This window comes from Procambarus clarkii, chromosome 42 (assembly GCF_040958095.1).
Source record: "Procambarus clarkii isolate CNS0578487 chromosome 42, FALCON_Pclarkii_2.0, whole genome shotgun sequence".
Classification (NCBI taxonomy): domain Eukaryota; kingdom Metazoa; phylum Arthropoda; class Malacostraca; order Decapoda; family Cambaridae; genus Procambarus; species Procambarus clarkii.
In genome coordinates this window covers 22,270,907-22,285,043 of record NC_091191.1, presented here as the reverse complement: position 1 = coordinate 22,285,043, position 14,137 = coordinate 22,270,907, and the positions used below count along the sequence as shown (strand labels likewise).

At 57.4% G+C, this 14,137-nt stretch overlaps 1 protein-coding gene across 1 annotated transcript in view; it reads right to left on the bottom strand.

The window, feature by feature from the left end:
- Positions 1 to 13,917, bottom strand: part of LOC138349889 (apolipophorins-like) — a 118,186-nt gene extending 104,269 nt beyond the window's left edge. The window contains exons 1-2 of the mRNA XM_069339940.1: positions 13,771 to 13,917; positions 13,399 to 13,563 (exon numbers count right to left, since the gene is read on the bottom strand). The gene's annotated coding sequence lies outside the window, so the exon portion shown is untranslated. The remainder of the gene's footprint in view (positions 1 to 13,398; positions 13,564 to 13,770) is intronic.
- Between the last annotated feature and the right edge of the window lie 220 nt (positions 13,918 to 14,137).

The following is a 14,137-nucleotide window of genomic DNA, read 5'->3' as shown; positions in this document are numbered from 1 at the left end:
ACACCACACTCACTGTACCATACAGCCTGTACTGTTACACCACACACACTGTACCATACAGCCCGTACTGTTACACCACACTCACTGTACCATACACCCCGTACTGTTACACCACACACACTGTACCATACAGCCCGTACTGTTACACCACACTCACTGTACCATACACCCCGTACTGTTACACCACACACACTGTACCATACAGCCCGTACTGTTACACCACACACACTGTACCATACACCCCGTACTGTTTCACCACACTCACTGTACCATACACCCCGTACTGTTACACCACACACTGTACCATACAGCCCGTACTGTTACACCACACACACTGTACCATACAGCCCGTACTGTTACACCACACACACTGTACCATAAAGCCCGTACTGTTACACCACACTCACTGTACCATACACCCCGTACTGTTACACCACACACACTGTACCATACAGCCCGTACTGTTACACCACACTCACTGTACCATACACCCCGTACTGTTACACCACACTCACTGTACCATACAGCCTGTACTGTTACACCACACTCACTGTACCATACACCCTGTACTGTTACACCACACTCACTGTACCATACAGCCCGTACTGTTACACCACACACACTGTACCATACACCCCGTACTGTTACACCACACTCACTGTACCATACAGCCCGTACTGTTACACCACACACACTGTGCCATACACCCCGTACTGTTACACCACACTCACTGTACCATACACCCCGTACTGTTACACCACACACACTGTACCATACAGCCCGTACTGTTACACCACACACACTGTACCATACACCCCGTACTGTTACACCACACACACTGTACCATACAGCCCGTACTGTTACACCACACTCACTGTACCATACACCCCGTACTGTTACACCACACTCACTGTACCATACAGCCCGTACTGTTACACCACACTCACTGTACCATACAGCCTGTACTGTTACACCACACTCACTGTACCATACACCCTGTACTGTTACACCACACTCACTGTACCATACACCCCGTACTGTTACACCACACACACTGTACCATTCACCCCGTACTGTTACACCACACACACTGTACCATACACCCGTACTGTTACACCACACACACTGTACTATACAGCCTGTACTGTTACACCACACACACTGTACCATACACCCCGTACTGTTACACCACACTCACTGTACCATACACCCCGTACTGTTAGACCACACTCACTGTACCATACAGCCTGTACTGTTACACCACACTCACTGTACCATACACCCGGACTGTTAGACCACACACACTGTACCATACACCCTGTACTGTTACACCACACTCACTGTACCATACACCCCGTACTGTTACACCACACTCACTGTACCATACACCCCGTACTGTTACACCACACTCACTGTACCATACAGCCCGTACTGTTACACCACACACACTGTACCATACACCCTGTACTGTTACACCACACACACTGTACCATACACCCTGTACTGTTACACCACACTCACTGTACCATACACCTCGTACTGTTACACCACACTCACTGTACCATACAGCCTGTACTGTTACACCACACACACTGTACCATACACCCCGTACTGTTACACCACACTCACTGTACCATACAGCCTGTACTGTTACACCACACACACTGTACCATACAGCCTATACTGTTACACCACACTCACTGTACCATACACCCTGTACTGTTACACCACACTCACTGTACCATACAGCCCGTACTTTTACACCACACACACTGTACCATACACCCTGTACTGTTACACCACACTCACTGTACCATACACCCTGTACTGTTACACCACACACACTGTACCATACAGCCTGTACTGTTACACCACACTCACTGTACCATACACCCCGTACTGTTACACCACACTCACTGTACCATACAGCCTGTACTGTTACACCACACACACTGTACCATGCAGCCTGTACTGTTACACCACACTCACTGTACCATACACCCTGTACTGTTACACCACACTCACTGTACCATACAGCCCGTACTGTTACACCACACACACTGTACCATACACCCTGTACTGTTACACCACACTCACTGTACCATACAGCCCGTACTGTTACACCACACTCACTGTACCATACACCCTGTACTGTTACACCACACACACTGTACCATACACCCTGTACTGTTACACCACACACACTGTACCATACACCTTGTACTGTTACACCACACTCACTGTACCATACACCCTGTACTGTTACACCACACACACTGTACTATACACCCCATACTGTTACACCACACACACTGTACCATACACCCCGTACTGTTACACCACATTCACTGTAACATACACCCTGTACTGTTACACCACACACACTGTACCATACAGCCCGTACTGTTACACCACACTCACTGTACCATACAGCCCGTACTGTTACACCACACTCACTGTACCTTACAGCCTGTACTGTTACATCACACTCACTGTACCATACAGCCCGTACTGTTACACCACACTCACTGTACCTTACAGCCTGTACTGTTACACCACACACACTGTACCATACACCCCGTACTGTTACACCACACACACTGTACCATACAGCCCGTACTCTCAACTAATGCCACTCATTTTGTACCTTGTCGCTCCAACATACACTATAATGTTAATGATGAAGAGAAGCGGCCCACCGCTAACCACGTTTTCTATGCTTCTGTTGGCAAAGTTAGATGAAGGGCTTGGGTAGTACCTTCATAGTACCCCTTATTTTGTCCGTTGTGAATAAATCAAGAGGACGGGCTGGATAATCAGTAACAGGAAACAAATGTTAAATATAAAAAATAAAATTGTAGAGCTGAGAAAAACATGAAAGTTGATGAGTCGAGGGTTAAAATTTCCTGAGGGCGAGGTAATGTTGGGTGTTAGAGGGAAACACAGCCGGAGGCCGGATTGGTGGTGGCGGGCAGCCAAGACTGTGACGGAGCCAGCTGTACTGTGAGGCTCTCAGTTACTAGCTAGTGTGGAAGGCAGCCAAGACTGTGACGGAGCCAGCTGTACTGTGAGGTTCCCAGTTACTAGCTAGTATGGAAGGAAGCCAAGACTGTGACGGAGCCAGCTGTAGTGTGAGGCTCTCAGTTACTAGCTAGTGTGGAAGGAAGCCAAGACTGTGACGGAGCCAGGTGTAGTGTGAGGCTCTCAGTTACTAGCTAGTGTGGAAGGAAGCCAAGACTGTAACAGAGCCAGCTGTACTGTGAGGCTCTCAGTTACTAGCTAGTGTGGAAGGCAGCCAAGACTGTGACGGAGCCAGCTGTACTGTGAGGCTCTCAGTTACTAGCTAGTGTGGAAGGCAGCCAAGACTGTGACGGAGCCAGCTGTACTGTGAGGCTCTCAGTTACTAGCTAGTGTGGAAGGCAGCCAAGACTGTGACGGAGCCAGCTGTACTGTGAGGCTCCCAGTTACTAGCTAGTATGGAAGGCAGCCAAGACTGTGACGGAGCCAGCTGTAGTGTGAGGCTCTCAGTTACTAGCTAGTATGGAAGGAAGCCAAGACTGTGACGGAGCCAGCTGTACTGTGAGGCTCTCAGTTACTAGCTAGTGTGGCGGGCAGCCAAGACTGTGACGGAGCCAGCTGTACTGTGAGGCTCTCAGTTACTAGCTAGTATGGAAGGCAGCCAAGACTGTGACGGAGCCAGCTGTAGTGTGAGGCTCTCAGTTACTAGCTAGTGTGGAAGGAAGCAAAGACTGTGACGGAGCCAGCTGTACTGTGAGGCTCTCAGTTACTAGCTAGTGTGGAAGGCAGCCAAGACTGTGACGGAGCCAGCTGTAGTGTGAGGCTCTCAGTTACTAGCTAGTGTGGAAGGCAGCCAAGACTGTGACGGAGCCAGCTGTACTGTGAGGCTCTCAGTTACTAGCTAGTGTGGAAGGCAGCCAAGACTGTGACGGAGCCAGCTGTACTGTGAGGCTCTCAGTTACTAGCTAGTGTGGAAGGCAGCCAAGACTGTGACGGAGCCAGCTGTAGTGTGAGGCTCTCAGTTACTAGCTAGTGTGGAAGGAAGCCAAGACTGTGACGGAGCCAGCTGTAGTGTGAGGCTCTCAGTTACTAGCTAGTGTGGAAGGCAGCCAAAACTGTGACGGAGCCAGCTGTAGTGTGAGGCTCTCAGTTACTAGCTAGTGTGGAAGGCAGCCAAGACTGTGACGGAGCCAGCTGTACTGTGAGGCTCTCAGTTACTAGCTAGGCAGCCAAGACTAGTGGGGAGAGTTGGAGCTGGGAGGTGAGAGTTGGAGCTGGGAGGTGAGAGTGGGAGCTGGGAGGTGAGGGTGAGAGCTGGGAGGGGAGAGTGGGAGCTGGGAGGTGAGAGTGAGAGCTGGGAGGGGAGAGTGGGAGCTGGGAGGTGAGAGTGGGAGCTGGGAGGGGAGAGTGGGAGCTGGGAGGGGAGAGTGAATGCTAGGAGGGGAGAGTGGGAGCTGGGAGATGAGAATGGGAGCTGGGAGAAGAGAGTGGGAGCTGGGAGATGAGACTGGGAGCTGGGAGAAGAGAGTGGGAGCTAGGAGGTGAGAGTGAGAGCTGGGAGGTGAGAGTGGGAGCCGGGAGGGGAGAGTGAGAGCTGGGAGGGGAGAGTGGGAAATGGGAGATGAGAGTGGGAGCTGGGAGAAGAGAGTGGGAGCTGGGAGGTGAGAGTGGGAGCTGGGAGATGAGAGTGGGAGCTGGGAGAAGAGAGTGGGAGCTGGGAGGTGAGAGTGGGAGCTGGGAGATGAGAGTGGGAACTGGGAGAAGAGAGTGAGAGCTGGGAGGTGAGAGTGGGAGATGGCAGGTGAGAGTGGGAGCTGGGAGGTGAGAGTGAGAGCTGGGAGGTGAGAGGGAGAGCTGGGAGATGAGAGTGGGAGCTGGGAGGGGAGAGTGGGAGCTGGGAGGGGAGAGTGGGAGCTGGGAGGTGAGAGTGAGAGCTGGGAGGTGAGAGGGAGAGCTGGGAGATGAGAGTGGGAGCTGGGAGGGGAGAGTGGGAGCTGAGAGGGGAGAGTGGGAGCTGGGAGGTGAGAGTGAGAGCTGGGAGGTGAGAGGGAGAGCTGGGAGATGAGAGTGGGAGCTGGGAGGGGAGAGTTGGAGCTGGGAGGGGAGAGTGGGAGCTGGGAGGGGAGAGTGGGAGCTGGGAGGTGAGAGTGGGAGCTGGGAGGTGAGAGTGGGAGCTGGCAGGTGAGAGTGGTAGCTGGGAGGGGAGAGTGGGAGCTGGGAGGTGAGAGTGGGAGCTGGGAGGTGAGAGTGGTAGCTGGGAGGGGAGAGTGGGAGCTGGGTGGTGAGAGTGGTAGCTGGGAGGGGAGAGTGGGAGCTGGGTGGTGAGAGTGGGAGCTGGGAGGGGAGAGTGGTAGCTGGGAGGTGAGAGTGGGAGCTGGGAGGGGAGAGTGGTACCTGGGAGGTGAGAGTGGGAGCTGGGAGGGGAGAGTGGGAGCTGGGAGGGGAGAGTGGGAGCTGGGAGGGGAGAGTGGTAGCTGGGAGGTGAGAGTGGTAGCTGGGACGTGAGAGTGGGAGCTGGGAGGGGAGAGTGGTAGCTGGGAGGTGAGAGTGGGAGGGGAGAGTGGGAGCTGGGAGGGGAGAGAGGGAGCTGGGAGGTGAGAGTGGGAGCTGGGAGGTGAGAGTGGGAGCTTGGAGGTGAGAGTGAGAGCTGGGAGGTAAGAGTGGTAGCTGGGAGGGGAGAGTGGTAGCTGGGAGGTGAGAGTGGGAGGGGAGAGTGGGAGCTGGGAGGGGAGAGAGGGAGCTGGGAGGTGAGAGTGGGAGCTGGGAGGGGAGAGTGGGAGCTGGGAGGTGAGAGTGGGAGCTGGGAGGGGAGAGTGAGAGCTGGGAGGGGAGAGTGGGAGCTGGGAGGTGAGAGTGGGAGCTGGGAGAGGAGCAAGGGAGCTGTGAGGAGAGAGTGGGAGCTGGGAGGTGAGAGTGGGAGCTGGGAGGGGAGAGTGGGAGCTGGGATGAGAGAGTGGGAGCTGGGAGGTGAGAGTGGGAGCTGGGAGGTGAGAGTGGGAGCTGGGAGGTGAGAGTGTGAGAGTGGGAGCTGGGAGGGGAGAGTGGGAGCTGGGAGGTGAGAGTGGGAGCTGGGAGGGGAGAGTGGGAGCTGGGAGGTGAGAGTGGGAGCTGGGAGGGGAGAAAGGCAGCTGGGAGGAGAGAGTGGGAGCTTGGTGGGGAGAGTGGTAGCTGGGTGGGGAGAGTGGGAGCTGGGAGGGTAGAGTGGGAGCTGGGAGGTGAGAGTGGAAGCTGGGAGGGGAGAGTGGTAGCTGGGAGGGGAGAGTGGTAGCTGGGAGGTGAGAGTGGGAGCTAGGAGGGGAGAGTGGGAGCTGGGAGGGGAGAGTGGGAGCTGGGAGGTGAGAGTGGTAGCTGGGAGGTGAGAGTGGGAGCTGGGAGGTGAGAGTGGTAGCTGGGAGGGGAGAGTGGTAGCTGGGAGATGAGAGTTGGAGCTGGGAGGTGAGAGTGAGAGCTGGGAGGTGAGAGTGGGAGCTGGGAGGGGAGAGTGAGAGCTGGGAGGGGAGAGTGGGAGCTGGGAGGTGAGAGTGGGAGCTGGGAGGGGAGAGTGGTAGCTGGGAGGGGAGAGTGGGAGCTGGGAGGGGAGAGTGGGAGCTGGGAGGTGAGAGTGGGAGCTGGGAGGTGAGAGTGTAAGCTGGGAGGGGAGAGTGGTAGCTGGGAGGTGAGAGTGGGAGCTGGGAGGTGAGAGTGGGAGCTGGGAGGTGAGAGTGGGAGCTGGGAGGGGAGAGTGGTAGCTGGGAGGTGAGAGTGGGAGCTGGGAGGGGAGAGTGGTAGCTGGGAGGTGAGAGTGGGAGCTGGGAGGTGAGAGTGGGAGCTGGGAGGGGAGAGTGGGAGCTGGGAGGGGAGAGTGGTAGCTGGGAGGTGAGAGTGGGAGCTGGGAGGTGAGAGTGGGAGCTGGGAGGGGAGAGTGGGAGCTGGGAGGGGAGAGTGGGAGCTGGGAGGGGAGAGTGGTAGCTGGGAGGTGAGAGTGGGAGCTGGGAGGGGAGAGTGGGAGCTGGGAGGTGAGAGTGGGAGCTGGGAGGGGAGAGTGGGAGCTGGGAGGGGAGAGTGGGAGCTGGGAGGGGAGAGTGGGAGCTGGGAGGTGAGAGTGGGAGCTGGGAGGTGAGAGTGGGAGCTGGGGGGTGAGAGTGGGAGCTGGGAGGTGAGAGTGGGAGCTGGGAGGGGGGAGTGGTAGCTGGGAGGGGAGAGTGGGAGCTGGGAGGGGAGAGTGGGAGCTGGGAGGTGAGAGTGGGAGCTGGGAGGTGAGAGTGGGAGCTGGGAGGGGAGAGTGGTAGCTGGGAGGTGAGAGTGGGAGCTGGGAGGTGAGAGTGGGAGCTGGGAGGTGAGAGTGGGAGCTGGGAGGGGAGAGTGGTAGCTGGGAGGTGAGAGTGGGAGCTGGGAGGGGAGAGTGGGAGCTGGGAGGTAAGAGTGGTAGCTGGGAGGTGAGAGTGGGAGCTGGGAGGTGAGAGTGTGAGCTGGGAGGGGAGAGTGGGAGCTGGGAGGTGAGAGTGGGAGCTGGGAGGGGAGAGTGGGAGCTGGGAGGGGAGAGTGGTAGCTGGGAGGTGAGAGTGGGAGCTGGGAGGTGAGAGTGGGAGCTGGGAGGGGAGAGTGGGAGCTGGGAGGGGAGAGTGGAGCTGGGAGGGGAGAGTGGGAGCTGGGAGGGGAGAGTGGTAGCTGGGAGGTGAGAGTGGGGGCTGGGAGGGGAGAGTGGGAGCTGGGAGGTGAGAGTGGGAGCTGGGAGGGGAGAGTGGTAGCTGGGAGGGGAGAGTGGGAGCTGGGAGGGGAGAGTGGGAGCTGGGAGGAGAGAGTGGGAGCTGGGAGGTGAGAGTGGGAGCTGGGAGGTTGAGAGTGGGAGCTGGGAGGTGAGAGTGGGAGCTGGGAGGTGAGAGTGGGAGCTGGGAGGTGAGAGTGGGAGCTGGGAGGTGAGAGTGGTAGCTGGGAGGGGAGAGTGGGAGCTGGGAGGTGAGAGTGGGAGCTGGGAGGTGAGAGTGGGAGCTGGGAGGGGAGAGTGGTAGCTGGGAGGGGAGAGTGGTAGCTGGGAGGTGAGAGTGGGAGCTAGGAGGGGAGAGTGGGATCTGGGAGGGGAGAGTGGGAGCTGGGAGGTGAGAGTGGTAGCTGGGAGGTGAGAGTGGGAGCTGGGAGGTGAGAGTGGTAGCTGGGAGGGGAGAGTGGTAGCTGGGAGGTGAGAGTTGGAGCTGGGAGGTGAGAGTGAGAGCTGGGAGGTGAGAGTGGGAGCTGGGAGGGGAGAGTGAGAGCTGGGAGGGGAGAGTGGGAGCTGGGAGGTGAGAGTGGGAGCTGGGAGGGGAGAGTGGTAGCTGGGAGGGGAGAGTGGGAGCTGGGAGGAGAGAGTGGGAGCTGGGAGGTGAGAGTGGGAGCTGGGAGGTGAGAGTGTAAGCTGGGAGGGGAGAGTGGTAGCTGGGAGGTGAGAGTGGGAGCTGGGAGGTGAGAGTGGGAGCTGGGAGGTGAGAGTGGGAGCTGGGAGGGGAGAGTGGTAGCTGGGAGGTGAGAGTGGGAGCTGGGAGGGGAGAGTGGTAGCTGGGAGGTGAGAGTGGGAGCTGGGAGGTGAGAGTGTGAGCTGGGAGGGGAGAGTGGTAGCTGGGAGGTGAGAGTGGGAGCTGGGAGGGGAGAGTGGGAGCTGGGAGGGGAGAGTGGTAGCTGGGAGGTGAGAGTGGGAGCTGGGAGGTGAGAGTGGGAGCTGGGAGGGGAGAGTGGGAGCTGGGAGGGGAGAGTGGGAGCTGGGAGGGGAGAGTGGTAGCTGGGAGGTGAGAGTGGGAGCTGGGAGGGGAGAGTGGGAGCTGGGAGGTGAGAGTGGGAGCTGGGAGGGGAGAGTGGGAGCTGGGAGGTGAGAGTGGGAGCTGGGAGGTGAGAGTGGGAGCTGGGAGGTGAGAGTGGGAGCTGGGAGGTGAGAGTGGGAGCTGGGAGGTGAGAGTGGGAGCTGGGAGGTGAGAGTGGGAGCTGGGAGGTGAGAGTGGTAGCTGGGAGGGGAGAGTGGGAGCTGGGAGGTGAGAGTGGGAGCTGGGAGGTGAGAGTGGGAGCTGGGAGGGGAGAGTGGTAGCTGGGAGGGGAGAGTGGTAGCTGGGAGGTGAGAGTGGGAGCTAGGAGGGGAGAGTGGGATCTGGGAGGGGAGAGTGGGAGCTGGGAGGTGAGAGTGGTAGCTGGGAGGTGAGAGTGGGAGCTGGGAGGTGAGAGTGGTAGCTGGGAGGGGAGAGTGGTAGCTGGGAGGTGAGAGTTGGAGCTGGGAGGTGAGAGTGAGAGCTGGGAGGTGAGAGTGGGAGCTGGGAGGGGAGAGTGAGAGCTGGGAGGGGAGAGTGGGAGCTGGGAGGTGAGAGTGGGAGCTGGGAGGGGAGAGTGGTAGCTGGGAGGGGAGAGTGGGAGCTGGGAGGAGAGAGTGGGAGCTGGGAGGTGAGAGTGGGAGCTGGGAGGTGAGAGTGTAAGCTGGGAGGGGAGAGTGGTAGCTGGGAGGTGAGAGTGGGAGCTGGGAGGTGAGAGTGGGAGCTGGGAGGTGAGAGTGGGAGCTGGGAGGGGAGAGTGGTAGCTGGGAGGTGAGAGTGGGAGCTGGGAGGGGAGAGTGGTAGCTGGGAGGTGAGAGTGGGAGCTGGGAGGTGAGAGTGTGAGCTGGGAGGGGAGAGTGGTAGCTGGGAGGTGAGAGTGGGAGCTGGGAGGGGAGAGTGGGAGCTGGGAGGGGAGAGTGGTAGCTGGGAGGTGAGAGTGGGAGCTGGGAGGTGAGAGTGGGAGCTGGGAGGGGAGAGTGGGAGCTGGGAGGGGAGAGTGGGAGCTGGGAGGGGAGAGTGGTAGCTGGGAGGTGAGAGTGGGAGCTGGGAGGGGAGAGTGGGAGCTGGGAGGTGAGAGTGGGAGCTGGGAGGGAGAGTGGTAGCTGGGAGGGGAGAGTGGGAGCTGGGAGGGGAGAGTGGGAGCTGGGAGGTGAGAGTGGGAGCTGGGAGGTGAGAGTGGGAGCTGGGAGGTGAGAGTGGGAGCTGGGAGGTGAGAGTGGGAGCTGGGAGGTGAGAGTGGGAGCTGGGAGGTGAGAGTGGGAGCTGGGAGGTGAGAGTGGTAGCTGGGAGGGGAGAGTGGGAGCTGGGAGGTGAGAGTGGGAGCTGGGAGGTGAGAGTGGGAGCTGGGAGGGGAGAGTGGTAGCTGGGAGGTGAGAGTGGGAGCTGGGAGGTGAGAGTGGTAGCTGGGAGGGGAGAGTGGTAGCTGGGAGGTGAGAGTTGGAGCTGGGAGGTGAGAGTGAGAGCTGGGAGGTGAGAGTGGGAGCTGGGAGGGGAGAGTGAGAGCTGGGAGGGGAGAGTGGGAGCTGGGAGGTGAGAGTGGGAGCTGGGAGGGGAGAGTGGTAGCTGGGAGGGGAGAGTGGAAGCTGGGAGGGGAGAGTGGGAGCTGGGAGGTGAGAGTGGGAGCTGGGAGGTGAGAGTGTAAGCTGGGAGGGGAGAGTGGTAGCTGGGAGGTGAGAGTGGGAGCTGGGAGGTGAGAGTGGGAGCTGGGAGGTGAGAGTGGGAGCTGGGAGGGGAGAGTGGTAGCTGGGAGGTGAGAGTGGGAGCTGGGAGGTGAGAGTGGGAGCTGGGAGGGGAGAGTGGTAGCTGGGAGGTGAGAGTGGGAGTTGGGAGGGGAGAGTGGGAGCTGGGAGGGGAGAGTGGTAGCTGGGAGGTGAGAGTGGGAGCTGGGAGGTGAGAGTGGGAGCTGTGAGGAGAGAGTGGGACCTGGGAGGGGAGAGTGGGAGCTGGGAGGGGAGAGTGGTAGCTGGGAGGTGAGAGTGGGAGCTGGGAGGGGAGAGTGGGTGCTGGGAGGTGAGAGTGGGAGCTGGGAGGGGAGAGTGGTAGCTGGGAGGGGAGAGTGGGAGCTGGGAGGGGAGAGTGGGAGCTGGGAGGTGAGAGTGGGAGCTGGGAGGTGAGAGTGGGAGCTGGGAGGTGAGAGTGGGAGCTGGGAGGTGAGAGTGGGAGCTGGGAGGGGAGAGTGGTAGCTGGGAGGGGAGAGTGGGAGCTGGGAGGGGAGAGTGGGAGCTGGGAGGTGAGAGTGGGAGCTGGGAGGTGAGAGTGGGAGCTGGGAGGGGAGAGTGGTAGCTGGGAGGTGAGAGTGGGAGCTGGGAGGTGAGAGTGGGAGCTGGGAGGTGAGAGTGGGAGCTGGGAGGGGAGAGTGGTAGCTGGGAGGTGAGAGTGGGAGCTGGGAGGGGAGAGTGGGAGCTGGGAGGTGAGAGTAGTAGCTGGGAGGTGAGAGTGGGAGCTGGGAGGTGAGAGTGTGAGCTGGGAGGGGAGAGTGGTAGCTGGGAGGTGAGAGTGGGAGCTGGGAGGGGAGAGTGGGAGCTGGGAGGGGAGAGTGGTAGCTGGGAGGTGAGAGTGGGAGCTGGGAGGTGAGAGTGGGAGCTGGGAGGGGAGAGTGGGAGCTGGGAGGGGAGAGTGGGAGCTGGGAGGGGAGAGTGGTAGCTGGGAGGTGAGAGTGGGAGCTGGGAGGGGAGAGTGGGAGCTGGGAGGTGAGAGTGGGAGCTGGGAGGGAGAGTGGTAGCTGGGAGGGGAGAGTGGGAGCTGGGAGGGGAGAGTGGGAGCTGGGAGGTGAGAGTGGGAGCTGGGAGGTGAGAGTGGGAGCTGGGAGGTGAGAGTGGGAGCTGGGAGGTGAGAGTGGGAGCTGGGAGGTGAGAGTGGTAGCTGGGAGGGGAGAGTGGGAGCTGGGAGGTGAGAGTGGGAGCTGGGAGGTGAGAGTGGGAGCTGGGAGGTGAGAGTGGGAGCTGGGAGGTGAGAGTGGGAGCTGGGAGGGGAGAGTGGGAGCTGGGAGGTGAGAGTGGGAGCTGGGAGGTGAGAGTGGGAGCTGGGAGGTGAGAGTGGGAGCTGGGAGGTGAGAGTGGGAGCTGGGAGGTGAGAGTGGGAGCTGGGAGGGGAGAGTGGGAGCTGGGAGGGGAGAGTGGGAGCTGGGAGGTGAAAGTGGGAGCTGGGAGGTGAGAGTGGTAGCTGGGAGGGGAGAGTGGGAGCTGGGAGGTGAGAGTGGGAGCTGGGAGGTGAGAGTGGGAGCTGGGAGGGGAGAGTGGGAGCTGGGAGGTGAGAGTGGGAGCTGGGAGGTGAGAGTGGGAGCTGGGAGGTGAGAGTGGGAGCTGGGAGGTGAGAGTGGGAGCTGGGAGGTGAGAGTGGGAGCTGGGAGGGGAGAGTGGGAGCTGGGAGAGGAGAGTGGGAGCTGGGAGGTGAGAGTGGGAGTTGGGAGGGGAGAGTAGTGTAGTATGCTGCTGAAACACGGGAGAGTGTAAACTATGGAACAATATCGGTCTTTCTCAGCGTCCATCTTGGGGAAAAAATCAACCTGCTGTTTCAACTGAAATTATTTATGTCAAATCTGAGAGTTAACGAGTCTGTTCTCAAATAGTTGTTGGCTGGATATGTCATAATTGGACCCTTGGAGAGTTCTCAAAACTAAATTCTTGTGTTCAATTAATTAGTACGAATTAAGTGTTTATTTGAAAACTGTTGGAACAAAGGGTGTTATAGCAACCCGTCCTCTTAAAAGTAACGTCACTTTTCGCTCGTATGCGCGGCTATGGCCAAATTTGGACGTAATTTGAAATTAAATCGACTCACAAAAGTGACGTACTGTTTCGTTTTCTGTTTGAGTAGTCCGGCTTACTGGGACAGGTTAGGAGAGAAAACTTTTAATTAACGTTTTTCATAACGTTATGAAACTTTATGAAAATTTCCTGCCCACCTAACCTACCAGACGACCATTAACTAACTGTTGTTGAAAAAAAATCCCAAATTTATTTTCATTTTTTTTCATTTTCAAATTACGTCCACTTTCGGCCATACGGACAAACAGCCAAAAGCGACATTATTTTTAAGAGAACTAAGTCTTGTGAGTACGAGCATTCAGAAGAGTTTTGTTTTACAGACAAACATTATTAAATATGACACGTGTATCTCTCTCCTGCAGCAGTTCGTCCTCTTGAGTTGACACTTCGTACAACATGCAAGAGTTTTGCCTAACCTGAAACGATTTCATGAGCATTGAGTGGCCCCATTAGCTCTACAGTGTTGATAACCCTAAAACTCATCACCAATCCAACGTCGTTTGTATTTCTTATTTTCTAATATTTGTTTTTTTTATAAGAGTACAGAGTAAACAAGGAATGTAAGCAAGAGTCAGAGAGACAGCTTCATTAACAGTTGAAGGTTAGCAAGTGTTGTGTGTTGGGTTGAGTGGGTGGAGGAGCATGATGGTGTAGAGGGAGGAGTTGGTGGAGGAGCATGGTGGTGTTGGAGGAGTGGGTGGAGGAGCATGGTGGTGTAGGAGAAGTGGGTGGAGGAGCATGGTGGTGTAGGAGAGGAGGAGTGGGTGGAGGAGCATGGTGGTGTAGGAGGAGTGGGTGGAGGAGCATGGTGGTGTAGGAGGAGTGGGTGGAGGAGCATGGTGGTGTAGGAGGGAGGAGGAGTGACTCACCTTATAAAGGCCTGCCTGATGTCCTGGAGGAGGGTGTAGAGGGCAGGCTGGGTGGCAGCGACGGCCTCCAGGAGGACATCAGTGGCCCGGGTCACCAGCCACGCCGCCTGCTGCGTCGCCTCCCTCGCCGCCCCCACCACCGCCGCCCTCACCGCCGCCACACCTCTGTCACAGTCACAGTTCTACATGAGCTACGTCAACACATTCTAACTTACGTTATATTGCACATTATTTGCTGAAACTTACAACAAAATATTACATTTATTTTTAAAGATTTTGAATTGGTAACTTATTGTATAAATTAAGACTTCTATAGATGATATCTGATTGTCAATTAAAATGTATTGATTGTTGAAGAAGCTGTATACTTACTGAGTCCACCATGATAGCAAATGGTGATGAAGAGTAGTGAAGTGAGCTACGACAGCTTCCCATCCTCCTTCCAGACGGTGTAGTGGTGTCTCCAGGTGATGCCACAGGGACGTCACGGCGTCTTGCAAGTGCCCGTCCAACTGTTCCTGTCTGTGTGATGCGCTTACATGTAACCCTTCCATTATCAACCTCTTGAATTATTAACAGCAAGTTACAACTCTCATTCCTCTCTCATTCTACACCTCTCCGTCGTATTCTGCTCTCACCACCGAGACGAACATTAAACATTCAATTTTGTTTTACCATTATTAAACCTGACGCCACTTACAGGCTTTCCTGAGGAATAGATTATATTCGCTTGCTTATC